Source organism: Pleurodeles waltl, unplaced genomic scaffold, assembly GCF_031143425.1.
Source record: "Pleurodeles waltl isolate 20211129_DDA unplaced genomic scaffold, aPleWal1.hap1.20221129 scaffold_67, whole genome shotgun sequence".
NCBI classification, from domain to species: Eukaryota; Metazoa; Chordata; class Amphibia; order Caudata; family Salamandridae; genus Pleurodeles; species Pleurodeles waltl.
The window spans coordinates 382,674-406,227 of record NW_027150384.1 but is presented as its reverse complement, the minus strand read 5'-3'; the positions used below and the strand labels follow the sequence as shown (position 1 = coordinate 406,227).

Below are 23,554 nucleotides of genomic sequence, written 5' to 3'. Positions count from 1 at the left end.
TTCCCAAAACTTGATTCCTTCATGTTGAAAGCTTTCTCTGTTGGATTTCCAAGCCTGCCAGCGCTCTGCTAGAGGCGCCTCAGTGTTGGTATTTATTACAATTCTATATGCTGCCACTGATCATATTATACAGTGCACTTCATATACATTAAATCGCAATACTTCTAAAATGTCGAGATTGTAAACGAAACAAATAACAAAATGTATTTCTAAAGTGTAAACATGGTTAAGTCATAAACATAGTCTCCCCGTCGGGGAATTGAACCCCGGTCTCCCGCGTGACAGGCGGGGATACTGACCACTATACTAAAGAGGAACTGATGACTCATCGTACCTGACCTCCTACTGATTGTTCTACCTGTCCCCCTGCTGGGGGCGCTGCACCCACAGAAATGTCAGTGTTGACCCCGCCTGTGCCAGGAAGGAGCCGGTCTCTGTGTATCACTGATTTACAGCTTCCTCTGCACAGACTCCTCCTTTTCTCTCTCTGACAGTCACTGGGATCAGCGGCTGCACCTCCGTCCATTTGTGCTCTGGCTAAATTCACTTCTTGGTGCCATCTGATAAAAATGGGGGAGACAAAAAGAATTGTCAAGCTCTAGCGTCGTTGCTTGAAAACATGGCGTATTTTAATTTCAGAATGTGAAAAGAAATATGAAGAGCAAATACGAAAAAAAATCCTTCGAGCCGGATTTGAACCAGCGACCTAAGGATATCAGCTTCACCACTACAGTCCTCCGCTCTACCAACTGAGCTATCGAAGGGACAGAAGCAGCATGTGACTGCAGCCTTCAGGTTATGTACCTGCCAGCAGTGGGGCCCATGGTGACCATGTGTATGTTTGCTGTGCATTTAAAGACCGAGGTCACATATCAAGCTGTGTCTTCAGGATGCATGCTGTTTATTTTCAGATGCCTATCTCATTCTCCAACAGCACAAACCTACAATCAGCATCATTTAATCTACCACCTGAGTACTTTTTGGAAACTCATCGCAGAATAACTACAAAGGGTGACTCGGCATTTTAATTGACAAGGCGTGCTTTTCCTCTTCATTTGCGTACTCTGGAAAACACATGCCGCTTTAGCAATGCACATTTTCAGTGCTTTTCTAATATCTGAATATTTCAGCAGCAAGCATGGGGGAGGGCTTTCTGTTGAAGTCAGTCATACAGCCATTGTCTTTCCATCTTGATTACCTTTACTTAGAATTCAAAAAAATAAATGTGTCTTGTCGCAGACACACAAAGTGATTTCTCAGCATTCGCTGTGGTTTATTAAAAATAATGGGAACTAACTTTCTTGAGAAAAGTACAGCTCAGGAAATAAAATGGCAAAACCATCACAACAAGTATGTCGGCCAATGAACTCAGCTGGAATGCTGAAAGTTGTGTAGATTCTTAAACTTTGGAAAGCTTGGCGCTCAGTGTAAGAATGATAGGGAGTGTGCGGTGAAGATGCAGGCATGTTGCCCCCCCTGTGATTGGTGAAGGCATGAACAATGACAATATTAACACTTACCAGTTTTACATAAAAAACATTGCTCTAGTTCAAGGGTGCCCAACATAAGTCCAGTAGAGTCGGATCCATGCCGGATTTGCAGGATATCCACAAGATATATATATGATTGCCAGAAATGAACAACAGTTACATATTAAGCTCGTCAGAGGTCACCTTGAAAACCTGGCATGGACGGCCCCGCCTCCCACTGCAATGGAAACCATTCTCTAACACACAGGATGGGGGGAGTGATACTGCTTCCTACCTGGCCTCGTGCAGGAAGGAAGCCAGAGACAGTGTCTGTTAAACTCACTACAAACAGTGGCAACTTGGAACGATTTCACATTTAAGGCTGCACCCAACATTGTCTGCAGCTTGCCAGGCTGTGAGCAGGCCCAGGGTTTGCACAGACTTGAACAGATCCAGCTCTGCTTAAGAGGCTCAGCACTGGTTCTGTAAAGTGTCCATCCCTGGCCAGCCACAGTGCACGCGAGGAGCTGCTCATCCGGTCCTGTGCTCTTGTGCAACAAAAGGAAAGTAAAGTGACCTGATTTCTAAAGTGTTTGCTATTTCCATATGTCACCTTCATAGCACCGTAAATAACCCGTATTCATAGCAGCCACTTTATATACCTTGTGAGGGAAAAGCGTTGAGCCCACTCGGTTCGGATTTAAGGATGTGACCTGTAAGTCATGCTCAGGTACCAGCAGGGGGCACTTTACTAGTGAGCCATCTTGGAGGCTGCCCATGACTGACTCTGCCCTAGCCCACCCCACCTTTTTGAGACAAGCATCTGTTGTGAAAACTCCTCGTCCCCCCCTGGCTCCCAGCAAAGGCCTGACAGCCATCATCTCACCCCTGGAAGCACCTAGAAACTCTGCTGCTAGGCGCTCTCGAGCACAGTGTCAGTCCCACGGCTGCCTGCGTGTCTTTGACTTCTTCAGGTAGCCCTCGCGCTTCCACATAAAGTGTAGCTCGTGACGCGCATCACCAGAAGGGAGATTATGGTTGGGGCATAGAAGCTAGACCCCAGGCGCTACATTACATACCCTGCACTGATGCTACAGCAATTGGGCATCGTCATTTGAACGTATTTGCCCTGGTTAGTCAGCGAAAATGTCTTTTTATTTAGCACGTTGATGTGCCACAAATGTCATCACAAAACAGGATCAGTACAAGTGTAACATATGCATCCCAGAAATGCAGAAGCGTTGGTTCAACACTGCAATGTATGTAATCCCCCCCCCCCAGGACTGAAAAATGCACTTAAGGAGCAAACACTTTTTTTTTAGCTCAAATCACTCAGCTGTGTTTTTATAAAACATTACTGATTTCTTGACAGCAGTGTGAATGATGACCCGAATTGCAGTCTGAACAGGGCGTGGCTATTGTTGGCAGCTCTTTCATGGCAGTACCACAATGGCTCCAGATGACAAACAAGCCTTGGTAAAGCTAATAGATCTTGCCTATGTGGGATCTATTGGTTTTGTGAATGTTTTTTTAGCCACATTGTACAGCAGCTCTGGCTTCAGTGCAGCATGGATGAATGTAAAAAAAAGCACTATGAAGTGATCAATGCTGGCTGTGTCATATACAGCTTTTTTCCTTTACTTTCAGCCATGTTGCAGCATGGCTAAATCACTGGCAAAACCAGTAGCTATCACATAGGCGATACCTATTGGCTTTGCCAATGCTTGTGTTCCTTGCCATTAATAACCTGACATCTGAAAAACATCAGGACTTTTACAAGGAGACGTGCACACTACAGGATACTGTCATTTCACTACTAACGCACCTCATGCTTGTCAATGGAAGGTTCCATGGTGTAATGGTTAGCACTCTGGACTTTGAGTCCAGCGATCTGAGTTTGAATCTCGGTAGAACCTGCTGTAGTTTTAATAATTTAACATTCATTTCTTTAGTTTTGTATTATTTTAAAATTTTCAGTCCCGTACTAATTACAAGCGAGCTAATATCTTTTGCACAGTTTACATCATCTATGCGTTGCTTATCTTGTTTATTTGAAATATGTTACTATATGGATGATATCAATTAAAATTGTAGCACAGAAGTATCGCTCGTCATATATATTAATAATGCAGAACAAGTTAGGTGGTCATAGATATTAATAATAATGCAGAACAAGGTAGATGGAAGTGTTAAAAGTGTTTCCGCCCAGTTTCAAACCCGCGACCTTTCACGGGGACAGCAAACGTGATAACCACTACACTACAGAAACTCGCGGGAGCTGATGTCGCCTGTACATTATACTGAGAATTATAAAGGGGTGGGGCATTGGGGGTGACGAGCAGTGAGGGGAGTGCACTGTGCACTCCCCTCAGTGCACATGTGTGTTTGGCCGGCCATCTGGGGCACACTGCTGCCGGGCTGGAGAGAGCAGGAACAGGCTCCCAGTCTGTCTGGGAGCGCCGTGGCTGGGCACTCCCAGCCAATCCTAACGCTTCTCTGAGCAGCGTCAGGATTGGCAGCAGGGCAGGCTGGGAGCCTGCTGCTGACGGAGGAGCAGCGGTGCGACGGAGCAGGTAAGTTTTTAGTTTTTTAACTTTTTAATATTGTTAATATTCTCCTTGCCTCCCCACACCCCGCTCTCCACCCCACCTCTGGTAACCCCTGTGAGTCGCGACTGCCACTTAGTCAAGGAGAGTTATCTTTCCCTTAGAGTCCACTCTAGTCAAGGGGGCAAAAAGATTCTGAATCTCTGCCTAACTGAACAACACTTTAATCACCCCAGAGCCTTCCAGTAGCTGACATCACACCCAAAGAAACAATTACTAACAAGACACCATTGTGAATTATGTCCAATTCACTTTTATCCTCTTCTGAACACATCTGCTCCACCTTGGATTACATCCATGCCCAGGAATATAGTAAGGGAGCCGTTCTTGTAGCTCCTTGTTACCAAGTTTCGTCCTTGGCAACCCAACTCTCTCTTCCTTACCTATCACCTGCAGACGAAAGAAAAATAGCGCACAAACAAAGCAATTTTCATGTTGAAATTAAACATAGGAATTGGCAGACCTTAACTCCAGCTTGAACAATGGAATGGAAGCACATTTTAGTTATGTTTTCACAAATGCAATTGTCTTAAACACAGTAAATGATGAGTGACTATAAAATATATCATTTGTTAAGATACCAAGGTATAAATGCATCTGGTTAACATTTCATAAAAGCAGTTTATATCTAACAAGTGTAATATCACTCACAAAGGCACCATAATGTTGTGGTCTTTTAATGCATCACATTTACATGGGTATAGTTTTTCACACAATATATGAAGGTAAATGCTGTCCTTCTCTTCTACCAAAGAAAGCATAAAGGCACAGCCATGTTATGCTCTGTCACACCCATTGCTGTGAAACATCTGGTGGAGCCCTGGGGGTGCATCTGTAACATAATGGGTATTTGTAAGGCACGCAATCACCTGCAAGGGTTTCCTGGCGCTGAGCAGGCGTGTGTGTGTGTAGCCCTGTCTAAGGTAGGTTGGTTTATTAAAAACGCAGGTCTTCAACTTCTTGCAGAATTGAAGAAGAGAAGAAAATGCTCTGGTGTGAAATGGGAGTCCATTCCATGCTTTAGGAGTGATGCAACAGAACACCCATCCTCCTGATCTGGTTCTCTGTATGTATGGGATGTGTGTGAGTAGGAGCCCTGAGTAGATGGAGGTCTCTTGGTGGTTGTGGAAAGAGATGCAACTGGTCAAGTAGGTGGGACCTACGTTGTGTTGTGCCTTGAATGTGTATGTAAGGTGTTTGAAATTAGTTCATTTCTGTTTCGGGAGACAGTGGAGCTCTCTGAGGTATGGTGAGATGTGAATTCAGAGCGGGAGGTTGAGGATGAGTCTGGGTGCCAACTTCCAGGTAGTTTTCTAGTGAGTTATCTGATGTTTCAAGCATAGAGAGCATCCCCGTGGCCCAACTTGCTGCTAACTTGGTCATGAGTGGCAGTTTTCTAGTGTTGCTGGCTGTGGATTCTAATGATGAGTATTGTCTGCTTTCAAGCCCTGCGGGAGGGTTGCCACTTTTTCAGAGAAGAATTCTAAATAATTCTGTCTAGACTCAGGTTACGGAAGGTCCGGGAGATTGTATTTAAATAGTAGTTTGTGTAAAGTTGCACTCCACTCTTTCGGACCTTCATACAAGGAGTAAAACTTTCCTCTTAGCAGTGAACTTACAGCCTGTGATAGTATTCTCTCAGTTCCGAGACTCACACTGAGTAGGGCTTTGAGAAACTTGTTCCAATAAAGAAAATAAAGACGGACTGAAGGGGGCTCAGAAAGAAATGAGGGGTGAAGAAAGAAAGAAGCTGGAATGCGGAGGGAAATAGATTGATGTTGTTAAAGTAATGTTTTATTTTACCAAGTTTGAGAGGGTTTAAAGTTTGACTACTCAGCACTGAAGGTAATGGATATCAAACAAAAAGTCACTGTGGAAACCTGGGATCTTTAGAGCTTCAGTCTAACATCCTAGCCAAGAGCCCATGGAGGGGCTCTGTTGTTTTGGAGAGCTCACAGGTATCTTAACAGGTGTCCAGGTCTCTCATCACCTCCCCCCTTAGTCTGAAAGAAGCCTCGCCGGGGGTCGCTGCTCTCTTTACAGCAGTGTGGACCAGACATCACCACACAGGCTTAAACCTACGCTTTCGCCGACTGACCAAGATATACAAAAAGCCAGAATAAAACACCAGACATGGAAGACACACTGCATTCATGGAGACCACGAAGAAAGAGATACTGCACATTAAATAGATTTACATTAAATAGATGGAGAATACTTGACGGAGACACAAACTATTAAAACAAGCATTTGCAATGCAACGGGTCTCGCGTTTGCTCATGTTAGAGCTGATCGCGTTGTAAACTCCTAACCCGACTTTTCACCTATCGGGCAAAAGTGCATTTATGTACATAACCCGAAAAAGTGAAGTTAATTATGTAAAGTGCTCGACTTCTGCCAAGCGAGATCGCGCTCGTGAATGAGAGAAAAAGAAGTCCATGAGCCCGATGGAAAACAGCGAGCCTCTCATGTTTTCTGTACTTGGTCGCTGCGCTGGAGGAGGGCTAGCCACCGGAAAAGGCATGACCTATGCGTGCCTTCGACTAATGAAAGCAAGCGGATTTTATTAGGCAAGCCCACGTACCAATAAAAAACACTGACGTGACGTTGACAGGGCTCCGAGCCCTTTTCTAAACACTAAAGCGTCTCGCTGCGATACGCATGCGCGAGCGCATGCAACGCAGGCTCGACCCTAAAAACATGAATAACCAATACACTACCCGGAAGCCTACGTTTCTTCGTTACTACAACTTGCGTTCACTCCAATTTCAGAAAAGTACGTTCGTTATTAAAAAAGATACAGTTTGGTTCTAATTGTTTGTATAGATGATATATAGTTTTGGTTGAAAATCAGAGGCGCAACTAGAAAAAGTAATAGTGATGAAGCTTATAATACATTTGAAATTAACCATGAGGCGATTACGTGGAATTGATAATCAAGCAAAACAGCCAGTACCAATTGTTCACCACATAGTACTTTGTTTTTCTGTAAATATTAAACATTCGCTGTCGACAAAGTGGTCCATAACTTAAAATCAAAATGTACAAATGTGTTCCCAAAACTTGATTCCTTCGTGTTGAAAGCTTTCTCTGTTGGATTTCCAAGCCTGCCAGCGCTCTGCTGGAGGCGCCTCAGTGTTGGTATTTATTACAATTCTATATGCAGCCACTGATCATATTATACAGTGCACTTCATATACATTAAATCGCAATACTTCTAAAATGTCGAGATTGTAAACGAAACAAATAACAAAATGTATTTCTAAAGTGTAAACATGGGTAAGTCATAAACATAGTCTCCCCGTCGGGGAATTGAACCCCGGTCTCCCGCGTGACAGGCGGGGATACTGACCACTATACTAACGAGGAACTGATGACTCCCTGGTACCTGACCTCCTACTGATTGTTCTACCTGTCCCCCTGCTGGGGGCGCTGCACCCACAGAAATGTCAGTGTTGACCCCATCTGTGCAAGGAAAGAGCCGCTCTCTTTGTATCACTGATTTACAGCTTCCTCTGCACAGACTCCTCCTTTTCTCTCTCTGACAGTCACTGGGATCAGCGGCTGCACCTCCGTCCATTTCTGCTCTGGCTAAATTCACTTCTTGGTGCCATCTGAGAAAAATGGGGGAGACAAAAACATTTGTCAAGCTCTAGCGTCGTTGCTTCAAAACATGGCGTATTTTAATTTCAGAATGTGAAAAGAAATATGAAGAGCAAATACGAAAAAAAATCCTTCGAGCCGGATTTGAACCAGCGACCTAAGGATATCAGCTTCACCACTACAGTCCTCCGCTCTACCAACTGAGCTATCGAAGGGACAGAAGCATCATGTGACTGCAGCCTTCAGGTTATCTACCTGCCAGCAGTGGGGCCCATGGTGACCATGTGTATGTGTGCTGGGCATTTAAAGACCGAGGTCACATATCAAGCTGTGTCTTCAGGGTGCATGGTGTTTATTTTCAGATGCCTATCTCATTCTCCAACAGCACAAACCTACAATCAGCATCATTTCATCTACCACCTGAGTACTTTTTGGAAACTCATCGCACAATAACTACAAAGGGTGACTCGGCATTTTAATTGGCAAGGCGTGCTTTTCCTCTTCATTTGCGTACTCTGGAAAACACATGCCGCTTTAGCAATGCACATTTTCAGTGCTTTTCTAATATCTGAATATTTCAGCAGCAAGCATGGGGGAGGGCTTTCTGTTGAAGTCAGTCATACAGCCATTGTCTTTCCATCTTGATTACCTTTACTTAGAATTCAAAAAAATAAATGTGTCTTGTCGCAGACGCACAAAGTGATTTCTCAGCATTCTCAATGGTTTATTAAAAATAATGGGAACTAACTTTCTTGAGAAAAGTACAGCTCAGGAAATAAAATGGCAAAACCATCACAACAAGTATGTCGGCCAATGAACTCAGCTGGAATGCTGAAAGTTGTGTAGATTCTTAAACTTTGGAAAGCTTGGCGCTCAGTGTAAGAATGATAGGGAGTGTGCGGTGAGGATGCAGGCATGTTGCCCCCCCTGTGATTGGTGAAGGCGTGAACAATGACAATATTAACACTTACCAGTTTTACATAAAAAACATTGCTCTAGTGCAAGGGTGCCCAACATAAGTCCAGTAGAGTCGGATCCATGCCGGATTTGCAGGATATCCACAAGATATATATATGATTGCCAGAAATGAACAACAGTTACATATTAAGCTCGTCAGAGGTCACCTTGAAAACCTGGCATGGACGGCCCCGCCTCCCACTGCAATGGAAACCATTCTCTAACACACAGGATGGGGGGAGTGATACTGCTTCCTACCTGGCCTCGTGCAGGAAGGAAGCCAGAGACAGTGTCTGTTAAACTCACTACAAACAGTGGCAACTTGGAACGATTTCACATTTAAGGCTGCACCCAACATTGTCTGCAGCTTGCCAGGCTGTGAGCAGGCCCAGGGTTTGCACAGACTTGAACAGATCCAGCTCTGCTTAAGAGGCTCAGCACTGGTTCTGTAAAGTGTCCATCCCTGGCCAGCCACAGTGCACGTGAGGAGCTGCTCATCCGGTTCTGTGCTCCTGTGCAACAAAAGGAAAGTAAAGTGACCTGATTTCTAAAGTGTTTGCTATTTCCATATGTCACCTTCATAGCACCGTAAATAACCAGTATTCATAGCAGCCACTTTATATACCTTGTGAGGGAAAAGCGTTGAGCCCACTCGGTTCGGATTTAAGAATGTGACCTGTAAGTCATGCTCAGGTACCAGCAGGGGGCACTTTACTAGTGAGCCATCTTGGAGGCCGCCCATGACTGACTCTGCCCCAGCCCACCCCACCTTTTTGAGACAAGCATCTGTTGTGAAAACTCCTCGTCCCCCCCTGGCTCCCAGCAAAGGCCTGACAGCCATCATCTCACCCCTGGAAGCACCTAGAAACTCTGCTGCTAGGCGCTCTCGAGCACAGTGTCAGTCCCACGGCTGCCTGCGTGTCTTTGACTTCTTCAGGTAGCCCTCGCGCTTCCACATAAAGTGTAGCTCGTGACGCGCATCACCAGAAGGGAGATTATGGTTGGGGCATAGAAGCTAGACCCCAGGCGCTACATTACATACCCTGCACTGATGCTACAGCAATTGGGCATCGTCATTTGAACGTATTTGCCCTGGTTAGTCAGCGCAAATGTCTTTTTATTTAGCACGTTGATGTGCCACAAATGTCATCACAAAACAGGATCAGTACAAGTGTAACATATGCATCCCAGAAATGCAGAAGCGTTGGTTCAACACTGCAATGTATGTAATCCCCCCCTCCCCCCCAGGACTGAAAAATGCACTTAAGGAGCAAACACTTTTTTTTTAGCTCAAATCACTCAGCTGTGTTTTTATAAAACATTACTGGTTTCTTGACAGCAGTGTGAATGATGACCCGAATTGCAGTCTGAACAGGGCCTGGCTATTGTTGGCAGCTCTTTCATGGCAGTACCACAATGGCTCCAGATGACAAACAAGCCTTGGTAAAGCTAATAGATCTTGCCTATGTGGGATCTACTGGTTTTGTGAATGTTTTTTTAGCCACATTGTACAGCAGCACTGGCTTCAGTGCAGCATGGATGAATGTAAAAAAAAGCACTATGAAGTGATCAATGCTGGCTGTGTCATATACAGCTTTTTTCCTTTACTTTCAGCCATGTTGCAGCATGGCTAAATCACTCGCAAAACCAGTAGCTATCACATAGGCGATACCTATTGGCTTTGCCAATGCTTGTGTTCCTTGCCATTAATAACCTGACATCTGAAAAACATCAGGACTTTTACAAGGAGACTGCACACTACAGGATACTGTCATTTCACTACTAACGCACCTCATGCTTGTCAATGGAAGGTTCCATGGTGTATTGGTTAGCACTCTGGACTTTGAGTCCAGCGATCTGAATTTGAATCTCGGTAGAACCTGCTGTAGTTTTAATAATTTAACATTCATTTCTTTAGTTTTGTATTATTTTAAAATTTTCAGTCCCGTACTAATTACAAGCGAGCTAATATCTTTTGCACAGTTTACATCATCTATGCGTTGCTTATCTTGTTTATTTGAAATATGTTACTATATGGATGATATCAATTAAAATTGTAGCACAGAAGTATCGCTCGTCATATATATTAATAATGCAGAACAAGTTAGGTGGTCATAGATATTAATAATAATGCAGAACAAGGTAGATGGAAGAGTTAAAAGTGTTTCCGCCCAGTTTCAAACCTGCGACCTTTCACGGGGTCAGCGAACGTGATAACCACTACACTACAGAAACTCGCGGGAGCTTATGTCGCCTGTACATTATACTGAGAATTATAAAGGGGTGGGGCATTGGGGGTGACGAGCAGTGAGGGGAGTGCACTGTGCACTCTCCTCAGTGCACATGTGTGTTTGGCCGGCCATCTGGGGCACACTGCTGCCGGGCTGGAGAGAGCAGGCACAGGCTCCCAGTCTGTCTGGGAGCGCCGTGGCTGGGCACTCCCAGCCAATCCTAACGCTTCTCTGAGCAGCGTCAGGATTGGCCGCAGGGCAGGCTGGGAGCCTGCTGCTGACGGAGGAGCAGCGGTGCGACGGAGCAGGTAAGTTTTTAGTTTTTTAACTTTTTAATATTGTTAATATTCTCCTTGCCTCCCCACACCCCGCTCTCCACCCCACCTCTGGTAACCCCTGTGAGTCGCGACTGCCACTTAGTCAAGGAGAGTTATCTTTCCCTTAGAGTCCACTCTAGTCAAGGGGGCAAAAAGATTCTGAATCTCTGCCTAACTGAACAACACTTTAATCACCCCAGAGCCTTCCAGTAGCTGACATCACACCCAAAGAAACAATTACTAACAAGACACCATTGTGAATTATGTCCAATTCACTTTTATCCTCTTCTGAACACATCTGCTCCACCTTGGATTACATCCATGCCCAGGAATATAGTAAGGGAGCCGTTCTTGTAGCTCCTTGTTACCAAGTTTCGTCCTTGGCAACCCAACTCTCGCTTCCTTACCTATCACCTGCAGACGAAAGAAAAATAGCGCACAAACAAAGCAAGTTTCATGTTGAAATTAAACATAGGAATTGGCAGACCTTAACTCCAGCTTGAACAATGGAATGGAAGCACATTTTAGTTATGTTTTTACAAATGCAATTGTCTTAAACACAGTAAATGATGACTGACTATAAAATATATCATTTGTTAAGATACCAAGGTATAAATGCATCTGGTTAACATTTCATAAAAGCAGTTTATATCTAACAAGTGTAATATCACTCACAAAGGCACCATAATGTTGTGGTCTTTTAATGCATCACATTTACATGGGTATAGTTTTTCACACAATATATGAAGGTAAATGCTGTCCTTCTCTTCTACCAAAGAAAGCATAAAGGCACAGCCATGTTATGCTCTGTCACACCCATTGCTGTGAAACATCTGGTGGAGCCCTGGGGGTGCATCTGTAACGTAATGGGTATTTGTAAGGCACGCAATCACCTGCAAGGGTTTCCTGGCGCTGAGCAGGCGTGTGTGTGTGTAGCCCTGTCTAAGGTAGGTTGGTTTATTAAAAACGCAGGTCTTCAACTTTTTGCAGAATTGAAGAAGAGAAGAAAATGCTCTGGTGTGAAATGGGAGTCCATTCCATGCTTTAGGAGTGATGCAACAGAACACCCATCCTCCTGATCCGGTTCTCTGTATGTATGGGATGTGTGTGAGTAGGAGCCCTGAGTAGATGGAGGTCTCTTGGTGGTTGTGGAAAGAGATGCAACTGGTCAAGTAGGTGGGGCCTACGTTGTGTTGTGCCTTGAATGTGTATGTAAGGTGTTTGAAATTAGTTCATTTCTGTTTCGGGAGACAGTGGAGCTCTCTGAGGTATGGTGAGATGTGAATTCAGAGCGGGAGGTTGAGGATGAGTCTGGGTGCCAACTTCCAGGTAGTTTTCTAGTGAGTTATCTGATGTTTCAAGCATAGAGAGCATCCCCGTGGCCCAACTTGCTGCTAACTTGGTCATGAGTGGCAGTTTTCTAGTGTTGCTGGCTGTGGATTCTAATGATGAGTATTGTCTGCTTTCAAGCCCTGCAGGAGGGTTGCCACTTTTTCAGAGAAGAATTCTAAATATTTCTGTCTAGACTCAGGTTACGGAAGGTCCGGGAGATTGTATTTAAATAGTAGTTTGTGTAAAGTTGCACTCCACTCTTTCGGACCTTCATACAAGGAGTAAAACTTTCCTCTTAGCAGTGAACTTACAGCCTGTGATAGTATTCTCTCAGTTCTGAGACTCACACTGAGTAGGGCTTTGAGAAACTTGTTCCAATAAAGAAAATAAAGACGGACTGAAGGGGGCTCAGAAAGAAATGAGGGGTGAAGAAAGAAAGAAGCTGGAATGTGGAGGGAAATAGATTGATGTTGTTAAAGTAATGTTTTATTTTACCAAGTTTGAGAGGGTTTAAAGTTTGACTACTCAGCACTGAAGGTAATGGATATCAAACAAAAAGTCACTGTGGAAACCTGGGATCTTTAGAGCTTCAGTCTAACGTCCTAGCCAAGAGCCCATGGAGGGGCTCTGTTGTTTTGGAGAGCTCACAGGTATCTTTACAGGTGTCCAGGTCTCTCATCAACTCCCCCCTTAGTCTGAAAGAAGCCTCGCCGGGGGTCGCTGCTCTCTTTACAGCAGTGTGGACCAGACATCACCACACAGGCTTAAACCTACGCTTTCGCCGACTGACCAAGATATACAAAAAGCCAGAATAAAACACCAGACATGGAAGACACACTGCATTCATGGAGACCACGAAGAAAGAGATACTGCACATTAAATAGATTTACATTAAATAGATGGAGAATACTTGACGGAGACACAAACTATTAAAACAAGCATTTGCAATGCAACGGGTCTCGCGTTTGCTCATGTTACAGCTGATCGCGTTGTAAACTCCTAACCCGACTTTTCACCTATCGGGCAAAAGTGCATTTATGTACATAACCCGAAAAAGTGAAGTTAATTATGTAAAGTGCTCGACTTCTGCCAAGCGAGATCGCGCTCGTGAATGAGAGAAAAAGAAGTCCATGAGCCCGATGGAAAACAGCGAGCCTCGCATGTTTTCTGTACTTGGTCGCTGCGCTGGAGGAGGGCTAGCCACCGGAAAAGGCATGACCTATGCGTGCCTTCGACTAATGAAAGCAAGCGGATTTTATTAGGCAAGCCCACGTACCAATAAAAAACACTGACGTGACGTTGACAGGGCTCCGAGCCCTTTTCTAAACACTAAAGCGTCTCGCTGCGATACGCATGCGCGAGCGCATGCAACGCAGGCTCGACCCTAAAAACATGAATAACCAATACACTACCCGGAAGCCTACGTTTCTTCGTTACTACAACTTGCGTTCACTCCAATTTCAGAAAAGTACGTTCGTTATTAAAAAAGATACAGTTTGGTTCTAATTGTTTGTATAGATGATATATAGTTTTAGTTGAAAATCAGAGGCGCAACTAGAAAAAGTAATAGTGATGAAGCTTATAATACATTTGAAATTAACCATGACGCGATTACGTGAAATTGATAATCAAGCAAAACAGCCAGTACCAATTGTTCACCACATAGTACTTTGTTTTTCTGTAAATATTAAACATTCGCTGTCGACAAAGTGGTCCATAACTTAAAATCAAAATGTACAAATGTGTTCCCAAAACTTGATTCCTTCATGTTGAAAGCTTTCTCTGTTGGATTTCCAAGCCTGCCAGCGCTCTGCTAGAGGCGCCTCGGTGTTGGTATTTATTACAATTCTATATGCTGCCACTGATCATATTATACAGTGCACTTCATAAACATTAAATCGCAATACTTCTAAAATGTCGAGATTGTAAACGAAACAAATAACAAAATGTATTTCTAAAGTGTAAACATGGTTAAGTCATAAACATAGTCTCCCCGTCGGGGAATTAAACCCCGGTCTCCCGCGTGACAAGCGGGGATACTGACCACTATACTAACGAGGAACTGATGACTCCCTGGTACCTGACCTCCTACTGATTGTTCTACCTGTCCCCCTGCTGGGGGCGCTGCACCCACATAAATGTCAGTGTTGACCCCATCTGTGCAAGGAAAGAGCCGCTCTCTTTGTATCACTGATTTACAGCTTCCTCTGCACAGACTCCTCCTATTCTCTCTCTGACAGTCACTGGGATCAGCGGCTGCACCTCCGTCCATTTCTGCTCTGGCTAAATTCACTTCTTGGTGCCATCTGATAAAAATGGGGGAGACAAAAAGAATTGTCAAGCTCTAGCGTCGTTGCTTCAAAACATGGCGTATTTTAATTTCAGAATTTGAAAAGAAATATGAAGAGCAAATACGAAAAAAAATCCTTCGAGCCGGATTTGAACCAGCGACCTAAGGATATCAGCTTCACCACTACAGTCCTCCGCTCTACCAACTGAGCTATCGAAGGGACGGAAGCAACATGTGACTGCAGCCTTCAGGTTATGTACCTGCCAGCAGTGGGGCCCATGGTGATCATGTGTATGTGTGCTGGGCATTTAAAGACCGAGGTCACATATCAAGCTGTGTCTTCAGGATGCATGCTGTTTATTTTCAGATGCCTATCTCATTCTCCAACAGCACAAACCTACAATCAGCATCATTTCATCTACCACCTGAGTACTTTTTGGAAACTCATCGCACAATAACTACAAAGGGTGACTCGGCATTTTAATTGGCAAGGCGTGCTTTTCCTCTTCATTTGCGTACTCTGGAAAACACATGCCGCTTTAGCAATGCACATTTTCAGTGCTTTTCTAATATCTCAATATTTCAGCAGCAAGCATGGGGGAGGGCTTTCTGTTGAAGTCAGTCATACAGCCATTGTCTTTCCATCTTGATTACCTTTACTTAGAATTCAAAAAAATAAATGTGTCTTGTCGCAGACGCACAAAGTGATTTCTCAGCATTCTCAATGGTTTATTAAAAATAATGGGAACTAACTTTCTTGAGAAAAGTACAGCTCAGGAAATAAAATGGCAAAACCATCACAACAAGTATGTCGGCCAATGAACTCAGCTGGAATGCTGAAAGTTGTGTAGATTCTTAAACTTTGGAAAGCTTGGCGCTCAGGGTAAGAATTATAGGGAGTGTGCGGTGAGGATGCAGGCATGTTGCCCCCCCTGTGATTGGTGAAGGCGTGAACAATGACAATATTAACACTTACCAGTTTTACATAAAAAACATTGCTCTAGTGCAAGGGTGCCCAACATAAGTCCAGTAGAGTCGGATCCATGCCGGATTTGCAGGATATCCACAAGATATATATGAATGCCAGAAATGAACAACAGTTACATATTAAGCTCATCAGAGGTCACCTTGAAAACCTGGCATGGACGGCCCCGCCTCCCACTGCAATGGAAACCATTCTCTAACACACAGGATGGGGGGAGTGATACTGCTTCCTACCTGGCCTCGTGCAGGAAGGAAGCCAGAGACAGTGTCTGTTAAACTCACTACAAACAGTGGCAACTTGGAACGATTTCACATTTAAGGCTGCACCCAACATTGTCTGCAGCTTGCCAGGCTGTGAGCAGGCCCAGGGTTTGCACAGACTTGAACAGATCCAGCTCTGCTTAAGAGGCTCAGCACTGGTTCTGTAAAGTGTCCATCCCTGGCCAGCCACAGTGCACGTGAGGAGCTGCTCATCCGGTTCTGTGATCTTGTGCAACAAAAGGAAAGTAAAGTGACCTGATTTCTAAAGTGTTTGCTATTTCCATATGTCACCTTCATAGCACCGTAAATAACCAGTATTCATAGCAGCCACTTTATATACCTTGTGAGGGAAAAGCGTTGAGCCCACTCGGTTCGGATTTAAGAATGTGACCTGTAAGTCATGCTCAGGTACCAGCAGGGGGCACTTTACTAGTGAGCCATCTTGGAGGCTGCCCATGACTGACTCTGCCCTAGCCCACCCCACCTTTTTGAGACAAGCATCTGTTGTGAAAACTCCTCGTCCCCCCCTGGCTCCCAGCAAAGGCCTGACAGCCATCATCTCACCCCTGGAAGCACCTAGAAACTCTGCTGCTAGGCGCTCTCGAGCACAGTGTCAGTCCCACGGCTGCCTGCGTGTCTTTGACTTCTTCAGGTAGCCCTCGCGCTTCCACATAAAGTGCAGCTCGTGACGCGCATCACCAGAAGGGAGATTATGGTTGGGGCATAGAAGCTAGACCCCAGGCGCTACATTACATACCCTGCACTGATGCTACAGCAATTGGGCATCGTCATTTGAACGTATTTGCCCTGGTTAGTCAGCGCAAATGTCTTTTTATTTAGCACGTTGATGTGCCACAAATGTCATCACAAAACAGGATCAGTACAAGTGTAACATATGCATCCCAGAAATGCAGAAGCGTTGGTTCAACACTGCAATGTATGTAATCCCCCCCCTCCCCCCCAGGACTGAAAAATGCACTTAAGGAGCAAACACTTTTTTTTTAGCTCAAATCACTCAGCTGTGTTTTTATAAAACATTACTGGTTTCTTGACAGCAGTGTGAATGATGACCCGAATTGCAGTCTGAACAGGGCCTGGCTATTGTTGGCAGCTCTTTCATGGCAGTACCACAATGGCTCCAGATGACAAACAAGCCTTGGTAAAGCTAATAGATCTTGCCTATGTGGGATCTACTGGTTTTGTGAATGTTTTTTTAGCCACATTGTACAGCAGCACTGGCTTCAGTGCAGCATGGATGAATGTAAAAAAAAGCACTATGAAGTGATCAATGCTGGCTGTGTCATATACAGCTTTTTTCCTTTACTTTCAGCCATGTTGCAGCATGGCTAAATCACTGGCAAAACCAGTAGCTATCACATAGGCGATACCTATTGGCTTTGCCAATGCTTGTGTTCCTTGCCATTAATAACCTGACATCTGAAAAACATCAGGACTTTTACAAGGAGACTGCACACTACAGGATACTGTCATTTCACTACTAACGCACCTCATGCTTGTCAATGGAAGGTTCCATGGTGTATTGGTTAGCACTCTGGACTTTGAGTCCAGCGATCTGAATTTGAATCTCGGTAGAACCTGCTGTAGTTTTAATAATTTAACATTCATTTCTTTAGTTTTGTATTATTTTAAAATTTTCAGTCCCGTACTAATTACAAGCGAGCTAATATCTTTTGCACAGTTTACATCATCTATGCGTTGCTTATCTTGTTTATTTGAAATATGTTACTATATGGATGATATCAATTAAAATTGTAGCACAGAAGTATCGCTCGTCATATATATTAATAATGCAGAACAAGTTAGGTGGTCATAGATATTAATAATAATGCAGAACAAGGTAGATGGAAGAGTTAAAAGTGTTTCCGCCCAGTTTCAAACCCGCGACCTTTCACGGGGTCAGCGAACGTGATAACCACTACACTACAGAAACTCGCGGGAGCTTATGTCGCCTGTACATTATACTGAGAATTATAAAGGGGTGGGGCATTGGGGGTGACGAGCAGTGAGGGGAGTGCACTGTGCACTCTCCTCAGTGCACATGTGTGTTTGGCCGGCCATCTGGGGCACACTGCTGCCGGGCTGGAGAGAGCAGGCACAGGCTCCCAGTCTGTCTGGGAGCGCCGTGGCTGGGCACTCCCAGCCAATCCTAACGCTTCTCTGAGCAGCGTCAGGATTGGCCGCAGGGCAGGCTGGGAGCCTGCTGCTGACGGAGGAGCAGCGGTGCGACGGAGCAGGTAAGTTTTTAGTTTTTTAACTTTTTAATATTGTTAATATTCTCCTTGCCTCCCCACACCCCGCTCTCCACCCCACCTCTGGTAACCCCTGTGAGTCGCGACTGCCACTTAGTCAAGGAGAGTTATCTTTCCCTTAGAGTCCACTCTAGTCAAGGGGGCAAAAAGATTCTGAATCTCTGCCTAACTGAACAACACTTTAATCACCCCAGAGCCTTCCAGTAGCTGACATCACACCCAAAGAAACAATTACTAACAAGACACCATTGTGAATTACGTCCAATTCACTTTTATCCTCTTCTGAACACATCTGCTCCACCTTGGATTACATCCATGCCCAGGAATATAGTAAGGGAGCCGTTCTTGTAGCTCCTTGTTACCAAGTTTCGTCCTTGGCAACCCAACTCTCTCTTCCTTACCTATCACCTGCAGACGAAAGAAAAATAGCGCACAAACAAAGCAAGTTTCATGTTGAAATTAAACATAGGAATTGGCAGACCTTAACTCCAGCTTGAACAATGGAATGGAAGCACATTTTAGTTATGTTTTTACAAATGCAATTGTCTTAAACACAGTAAATGATGAGTGACTATAAAATATATCATTTGTTAAGATACCAAGGTATAAATGCATCTGGTTAACATTTCATAAAAGCAGTTTCTATCTAACAAGTGTAATATCACTCACAAAGGCACCATAATGTTGTGGTCTTTTAATGCATCACATTTACATGGGTATAGTTTTTCACACAATATATGAAGGTAAATGCTGTCCTTCTCTTCTACCAAAGAAAGCATAAAGGCACAGCCATGTTATGCTCTGTCACACCCATTGCTGTGAAACATCTGGTGGAGCCCTGGGGGTGCATCTGTAACGTAATGGGTATTTGTAAGGCACGCAATCACCTGCAAGGGTTTCCTGGCGCTGAGCAGGCGTGTGTGTGTGTAGCCCTGTCTAAGGTAGGTTGGTTTATTAAAAACGCAGGTCTTCAACTTTTTGCAGAATTGAAGAAGAGAAGAAAATGCTCTGGTGTGAAATGGGAGTCCATTCCATGCTTTAGGAGTGATGCAACAGAACACCCATCCTCCTGATCCGGTTCTCTGTATGTATGGGATGTGTGTGAGTAGGAGCCCTGAGTAGATGGAGGTCTCTTGGTGGTTGTGGAAAGAGATGCAACTGGTCAAGTAGGTGGGGCCTACGTTGTGTTGTGCCTTGAATGTGTATGTAAGGTGTTTGAAATTAGTTCATTTCTGTTTCGGGAGACAGTGGAGCTCTCTGAGGTATGGTGAGATGTGAATTCAGAGCGGGAGGTTGAGGATGAGTCTGGGTGCCAACTTCCAGGTAGTTTTCTAGTGAGTTATCTGATGTTTCAAGCATAGAGAGCATCCCCGTGGCCCAACTTGCTGCTAACTTGGTCATGAGTGGCAGTTTTCTAGTGTTGCTGGCTGTGGATTCTAATGATGAGTATTGTCTGCTTTCAAGCCCTGCAGGAGGGTTGCCACTTTTTCAGAGAAGAATTCTAAATATTTCTGTCTAGACTCAGGTTACGGAAGGTCCGGGAGATTGTATTTAAATAGTAGTTTGTGTAAAGTTGCACTCCACTCTTTCGGACCTTCATACAAGGAGTAAAACTTTCCTCTTAGCAGTGAACTTACAGCCTGTGATAGTATTCTCTCAGTTCTGAGACTCACACTGAGTAGGGCTTTGAGAAACTTGTTCCAATAAAGAAAATAAAGACGGACTGAAGGGGGCTCAGAAAGAAATGAGGGGTGAAGAAAGAAAGAAGCTGGAATGCGGAGGGAAATAGATTGATGTTGTTAAAGTAATGTTTTATTTTACCAAGTTTGAGAGGGTTTAAAGTTTGACTACTCAGCACTGAAGGTAATGGATATCAAACAAAAAGTCACTGTGGAAACCTGGGATCTTTAGAGCTTCAGTCTAACGTCCTAGCCAAGAGCCCATGGAGGGGCTCTGTTGTTTTGGAGAGCTCACAGGTATCTTTACAGGTGTCCAGGTCTCTCATCACCTCCCCCCTTAGTCTGAAAGAAGCCTCGCCGGGGGTCGCTGCTCTCTTTACAGCAGTGTGGACCAGACATCACCACACAGGCTTAAACCTACGCTTTCGCCGACTGACCAAGATATACAAAAAGCCAGAATAAAACACCAGACATGGAAGACACACTGCATTCATGGAGACCACGAAGAAAGAGATACTGCACATTAAATAGATTTACATTAAATAGATGGAGAATACTTGACGGAGACACAAACTATTAAAACAAGCATTTGCAATGCAACGGGTCTCGCGTTTGCTCATGTTACAGCTGATCGCGTTGTAAACTCCTAACCCGACTTTTCACCTATCGGGCAAAAGTGCATTTATGTACATAACCCGAAAAAGTGAAGTTAATTATGTAAAGTGCTCGACTTCTGCCAAGCGAGATCGCGCTCGTGAATGAGAGAAAAAGAAGTCCATGAGCCCGATGGAAAACAGCGAGCCTCGCATGTTTTCTGTACTTGGTCGCTGCGCTGGAGGAGGGCGAGCCACCGGAAAAGGCATGACCTATGCGTGCCTTCGACTAATGAAAGCAAGCGGATTTTATTAGGCAAGCCCACGTACCAATAAAAAACACTGACGTGACGTTGACAGGGCTCCGAGCCCTTTTCTAAACACTAAAGCGTCTTGCTGCGATACGCATGCGCGAGCTCATGCAACGCAGGCTCGACCCTAAAAACATGAATAACCAATACACTACCCGGAAGCCTACGTTTCTTCGTTACTACAACTTGCGTTCACTCCAATTTCAGAAAAGTACGTTCGTTATTAAAAAAGATACAGTTTGGTTCTAATTGTTTGTATAGATGATATATAGTTTTAGTTGAAAATCAGAGGCGCAACTAGAAAAAGTAATAGTGATGAAGCTTATAATACATTTGAAATTAACCATGACGCGATTACGTGAAATTGATAATCAAGCAAAACAGCCAGTACCAATTGTTCACCACATAGTACTTTGTTTTTCTGTAAATATTAAACATTCGCTGTCGACAAAGTGGTCCATAACTTAAAATCAAAATGTACAAATGTGTTCCCAAAACTTGATTCCTTCATGTTGAAAGCTTTCTCTGTTGGATTTCCAAGCCTGCCAGCGCTCTGCTAGAGGCGCCTCGGTGTCGGTATTTATTACAATTCTATATGCTGCCACTGATCATATTATACAGTGCACTTCATAAACATTAAATCGCAATACTTCTAAAATGTCGAGATTGTAAACGAAACAAATAACAAAATGTATTTCTAAAGTGTAAACATGGTTAAGTCATAAACATAGTCTCCCCGTCGGGGAATTAAACCCCGGTCTCCCGCGTGACAGGCGGGGATACTGACCACTATACTAACGAGGAACTGATGACTCCCTGGTACCTGACCTCCTACTGATTGTTCTACCTGTCCCCCTGCTGGGGGCGCTGCACCCACATAAATGCCAGTGGTGACCCCGCCTGTGCCAGGAAGGAGCCGCTCTCTGTGTATCACTGATTTACAGCTTCCTCTGCACAGACTCCTCCTTTTCTCTCTCTGACAGTCACTGGGATCAGCGGCTGCACCTCCGTCCATTTCTGCTCTGGCTAAATTCACTTCTTGGTGCCATCTGAGAAAAATGGGGGAGACAAAAAGAATTGTCAAGCTCTAGCGTCGTTGCTTCAAAACATGGCGTATTTTAATTTCAGAATGTGAAAAGAAATATGAAGAGCAAATACGAAAAAAAATCCTTCGAGCCGGATTTGAACCAGCGACCTAAGGATATCAGCTTCACCACTACAGTCCTCCGCTCTACCAACTGAGCTATCGAAGGGACGGAAGCATCATGTGACTGCAGCCTTCAGGTTATGTACCTGCCAGCAGTGGGGCCCATGGTGATCATGTGTATGTGTGCTGGGCATTTAAAGACCGAGGTCACATATCAAGCTGTGTCTTCAGGATGCATGCTGTTTATTTTCAGATGCCTATCTCATTCTCCAACAGCACAAACCTACAATCAGCATCATTTAATCTACCACCTGAGTACTTTTTGGAAACTCATCGCAGAATAACTACAAAGGGTGACTCGGCATTTTAATTGGCAAGGCGTGCTTTTCCTCTTCATTTGCGTACTCTGGAAAACACATGCCGCTTTAGCAATGCACATTTTCAGTGCTTTTCTAATATCTCAATATTTCAGCAGCAAGCATGGGGGAGGGCTTTCTGTTGAAGTCAGTCATACAGCCATTGTCTTTCCATCTTGATTACCTTTACTTAGAATTCAAAAAAATAAATGTGTCTTGTCGCAGACACACAAAGTGATTTCTCAGCATTCGCTGTGGTTTATTAAAAATAATGGGAACTAACTTTCTTGAGAAAAGTACAGCTCAGGAAATAAAATGGCAAAACCATCACAACAAGTATGTCGGCCAATGAACTCAGCTGGAATGCTGAAAGTTGTGTAGATTCTTAAACTTTGGAAAGCTTGGCGCTCAGTGTAAGAATGATAGGGAGTGTGCGGTGAAGATGCAGGCATGTTGCCCCCCCTGTGATTGGTGAAGGCATGAACAATGACAATATTAACACTTACCAGTTTTACATAAAAAACATTGCTCTAGTTCAAGGGTGCCCAACATAAGTCCAGTAGAGTCGGATCCATGCCGGATTTGCAGGATATCCACAAGATATATATATGATTGCCAGAAATGAACAACAGTTACATATTAAGCTCGTCAGAGGTCACCTTGAAAACCTGGCATGGACGGCCCCGCCTCCCACTGCAATGGAAACCATTCTCTAACACACAGGATGGGGGGAGTGATACTGCTTCCTACCTGGCCTCGTGCAGGAAGGAAGCCAGAGACAGTGTCTGTTAAACTCACTACAAACAGTGGCAACTTGGAACGATTTCACATTTAAGGCTGCACCCAACATTGTCTGCAGCTTGCCAGGCTGTGAGCAGGCCCAGGGTTTGCACAGACTTGAACAGATCCAGCTCTGCTTAAGAGGCTCAGCACTGGTTCTGTAAAGTGTCCATCCCTGGCCAGCCACAGTGCACGCGAGGAGCTGCTCATCCGGTCCTGTGCTCTTGTGCAACAAAAGGAAAGTAAAGTGACCTGATTTCTAAAGTGTTTGCTATTTCCATTTGTCACCTTCATAGCACCGTAAATAACCCGTATTCATAGCAGCCACTTTATATACCTTGTGAGGGAAAAGCGTTGAGCCCACTCGG

The 23,554-nt window shown here is 44.4% G+C and overlaps 8 non-coding genes across 8 annotated transcripts; all 8 read right to left on the bottom strand.

The window, feature by feature from the left end:
* Nucleotides 1–244: 244 nt before the first annotated feature.
* On the bottom strand, nucleotides 245–316 carry TRNAD-GUC (transfer RNA aspartic acid (anticodon GUC)). Its single transcript has one exon. It is a non-coding gene; the product is annotated as a tRNA-Asp (tRNA).
* A 362-nt stretch (nucleotides 317–678) lies between these two features.
* On the bottom strand, nucleotides 679–764 carry TRNAY-GUA (transfer RNA tyrosine (anticodon GUA)). The gene is given in 2 exon segments: nucleotides 679–714; nucleotides 728–764. It is a non-coding gene; the product is annotated as a tRNA-Tyr (tRNA).
* Nucleotides 765–7,372: 6,608 nt separating this feature from the next.
* TRNAD-GUC (transfer RNA aspartic acid (anticodon GUC)) lies at nucleotides 7,373–7,444 on the bottom strand. The gene has a single exon. It is a non-coding gene; the product is annotated as a tRNA-Asp (tRNA).
* Nucleotides 7,445–7,807: 363 nt separating this feature from the next.
* TRNAY-GUA (transfer RNA tyrosine (anticodon GUA)) lies at nucleotides 7,808–7,893 on the bottom strand. The gene is given in 2 exon segments: nucleotides 7,808–7,843; nucleotides 7,857–7,893. It is a non-coding gene; the product is annotated as a tRNA-Tyr (tRNA).
* A 6,611-nt stretch (nucleotides 7,894–14,504) lies between these two features.
* TRNAD-GUC (transfer RNA aspartic acid (anticodon GUC)) lies at nucleotides 14,505–14,576 on the bottom strand. The gene has a single exon. It is a non-coding gene; the product is annotated as a tRNA-Asp (tRNA).
* A 363-nt stretch (nucleotides 14,577–14,939) lies between these two features.
* On the bottom strand, nucleotides 14,940–15,025 carry TRNAY-GUA (transfer RNA tyrosine (anticodon GUA)). Its single transcript is given in 2 exon segments — nucleotides 14,940–14,975; nucleotides 14,989–15,025. It is a non-coding gene; the product is annotated as a tRNA-Tyr (tRNA).
* Nucleotides 15,026–21,635: 6,610 nt separating this feature from the next.
* On the bottom strand, nucleotides 21,636–21,707 carry TRNAD-GUC (transfer RNA aspartic acid (anticodon GUC)). Its single transcript has one exon. It is a non-coding gene; the product is annotated as a tRNA-Asp (tRNA).
* Nucleotides 21,708–22,070: 363 nt separating this feature from the next.
* On the bottom strand, nucleotides 22,071–22,156 carry TRNAY-GUA (transfer RNA tyrosine (anticodon GUA)). The gene is given in 2 exon segments: nucleotides 22,071–22,106; nucleotides 22,120–22,156. It is a non-coding gene; the product is annotated as a tRNA-Tyr (tRNA).
* Nucleotides 22,157–23,554: the final 1,398 nt, after the last annotated feature.